The sequence below is a fragment of the Coptis chinensis genome, chromosome 7, assembly GCF_015680905.1.
Source record: "Coptis chinensis isolate HL-2020 chromosome 7, ASM1568090v1, whole genome shotgun sequence".
Classification (NCBI taxonomy): domain Eukaryota; kingdom Viridiplantae; phylum Streptophyta; class Magnoliopsida; order Ranunculales; family Ranunculaceae; genus Coptis; species Coptis chinensis.
In genome coordinates this window covers 70,455,751-70,458,951 of record NC_141462.1, presented here as the reverse complement: position 1 = coordinate 70,458,951, position 3,201 = coordinate 70,455,751, and the positions used below count along the sequence as shown (strand labels likewise).

General features: G+C 37.1%; 1 long non-coding RNA gene across 1 annotated transcript; it reads left to right on the top strand.

Moving 5' to 3' along the window:
• The first annotated feature begins 835 nt into the window (after positions 1-835).
• LOC147488638 (uncharacterized) lies at positions 836-2,467 on the top strand. Its single transcript, XR_015201725.1, has 3 exons — positions 836-1,271; positions 2,278-2,311; positions 2,398-2,467. It is a non-coding gene; the product is annotated as an uncharacterized LOC147488638 (long non-coding RNA).
• Positions 2,468-3,201: the final 734 nt, after the last annotated feature.

The window sequence follows — 3,201 nt, the reverse complement described above, 5'->3', positions numbered from 1 at the left end:
GTGACTCATGTGTTGTTGTGACACCGACCTTTATGAACAGCAACAATGGGTATCCATAGTAACTCTTTTCATATCAGATTTCCACAAACAATTAATGAGATGTTAAAATGATAGAAAGTATGGGGGAAGGTTTCACATGGCAGTTAGACCTACCTATAATTTCAGAATTTATGATCATGCCACAGTAATAAAATATGGATAGAATAATCGAGTTGCGTGTGTGACAAGTGTTATGCGTACCGTGTAGCATGCGCGATCTTCTCTGAACACCATGAGTAGAGATAGGATTAGATGGTAATTTCTTTGTTATGGTTTTCTTAGTTGTTGTTGTTGTTGTTGTTTTTTTTTTTTTTTAATAGGTAAAAATACAACTAATACACACAAATATTTAATACGGACTTATCCATTTAATACGTAACCCGTACAAATGGTGGAGAATTATTTAACACACCATAGTAATATACAAAGCGACAAAGGGAAAGAAAGATGTCGGTTACATAGATCTAGATATTCTAGAGCATGTTATGCATAAGCGACAGTAGAATAATGATAAACACAGTTATCCCGAATATTGTTACAGCCCATTCGCGTTACTCCTTTTCCCATCGCTCAAATTGATTCATTATGTTGAAGAAAATGAGAATTTGTGAAGAGTGAGAGAAAGGGATGAGTGAATGTGGAAGAGGAGAGTTGGATTTATAATTAGAAATCTGACCGTTGGGCATCTGACCGTTTGCATTAGTCCGTTGGGTTTTGACCGTTGGGCTTTGAGAGTAGGCCCAGTGCATCAAGGAACAACTAAAATATTACGAAGTACAATAATTTCATAGACTTTTTCTTCAATGCGCAGAAGTATAATGCACTAAATGTGCACGTATTCTGGACCATTGATTTCCAATCTCTAATCAAAATTAAATAAGGGTAAAACCGGTAGATCAGTTGTTTAACTTGCTGCAACAAGTCATAAATCTCTATCAAGTGATAAATCTCTACGTGTTTTCTGATTTCTCGAAACAAAAAGAAATAAATAAAAAACACTACGTGTTTCCTGATTTTATTCTCATCCTCCATCGCCATGCCCTTTTAGATTGATTAGGAAGGCACGAGTTCTTTGATAGGTACTCATTCTCTCTCAAACCTTCACTTTGATTTCTTCTCAATTTTAGTTTCATCTCTTGTCGATTTCTTCAATTCTACCTACAATTGAAGCAGAGTGGGTGGGCTATTTTGTCTCCAGAGCAATTTCGGATTTTGAGGGAAAAAGGGACTGAGTAAGTCTGTCTTTTTTTAATGAGTTTTGACTTTTGAGCTTTAGCCTTGTTTTAATTTTGATTTAATACTGATACTGAAAGCCAAAGTTTCTAAGGAGCTAGGTTCATAAAATTTTCTTAGATAATTATACTATTATGGTAGTGATGTAGATGATTCCACCAAAGTGATATTAAATTTAGATAATTCACATTCTTCTCTTTGTAAAATTGTGTCAGAATATCGGATTGAGAACTAGGAATTTCTTTTCTTTTTTGGTTGGAATGAAGAAATAGGTGGCTGTAATTACAACAAGAAGTAGTTTCATCAGGAAAAAAAAATGAAAAAGAAAGGGAAATTGTGTATAAAGTTAATATGTACCATCAGGGAAACGCAAGTGCACAAAGGCTCCATAGTCTTCTAAAGTACCTACTCTAGCACTGAAAATATCCCCTGTTTTAATTTTCCCAGAGAATTTTGACCAAACGGCTTCTCTTTCAGAGAAGATCAGTTTTCTGTTCTCTTCACTTGCTTGCACTACCTAATTATAGATTACGAGTTATAACAAAGTTTAAGCGCTAGAATGTATAGACCATAAGGAGTCAAATCTTTTAAGACAATATTGAATTGGGGTTAAGAATTATTAGTTTCATGAAACGAATACCTAGAGAATTATAAGGTAGATCAATGATACGTCATCCTAAAGCCTTCGTAACTTCGTTGTTTGAAATGTAAAATCCCAAGGCTCAAATAGGTAAATATTTTCTAGAAGAAAGTACAAATATAAGGAGCTCTGGTTTGATGAATTCAAGGATCTATACTGGCATCAGGAGAATATGAAGGCTACACATAAGAACCATTTCTCATAATGTACCTTGTCCATTTCTTATAGCAAAACAAAGGGTTTCTATTTTTTAAGACCTTTTATACAGCAATGCCGTAGATATGAAGAAACTGTTCATCATTTAGTAGTAGACTTAGTAGTGTCGCTATTTTACGTATGGAGAGCTTCAATGACTTGTACTGTAGTGTCGCTAGAAGGATCACTGCCCAAGCCCTCAAGGTAAGATATCTTTGGTTTTCCTGCTAGACTCCTCTCTGTGAACATTTGAACCCGCCTTGACATGATCTTAATTTGGATGCTTTCAGGAATGGGTTCTGAAGGTTCTCCAAGTATGGGCAGATTGGTTTCGTTTTCGATGCATATGTGAATGGGCTACTGAGCTACTTTTCTTCGATCTGAAGCTCGTGTGACCCCTTTCCATTCTATATGTGGGGATGCACAGGAAATTGAAAACCGGTCAAGCTCTGGAGATATCACTGAAGGGGTTAAGCTCGACCAAGATTATGCATTGGCAATGGGAAAGGGAGCCGCCATGAAGGAGTTGTCAAATCTTCCCTTGTCATTTGAAGGATGCTAGTGGCTGGAGCGCAAGTGACATCAGTGATAGAGATGCAAACCATGGGATTGAGCCATTGATGTCCTCTGGATGGAATGGTAATGGGGTTGATGCAAAGGGGTTGCAAGGTAAAAGTTCTGCTTCCTTGGCCCCAACATTGCCTATTCCACAGCCTGAACTGAAAGCCTTTACATTAAAAGGAAAATCTGATCCTGTCTTGCCTGTCTCTAAGTGGGCTCGAGAGGATGATGGTAGTGATGAAGAAAATAAAAGAGGAGTGCCCAGGGTTTGGCATTAAGTTATTCATCTTCCGAAGTGAAATTGGTACAAGTGGTCTTAATAAGGGTGATGATGTGGAGGTTACAACTGAAGTTGGCACATTGTCACAACCCGACAAAGGGCATGAATGAAGGGCAAAGGTGTTACAATATTGTATTGGCAACTGACTTTCAATTTGTACATACCATGTAAAATTTATGCGATCTGTAAAATTTACACTTTCATACCATGTTGTATCTTTGTAGGCAAAAGTTGAGGCGCCTTGAAGTTCTTT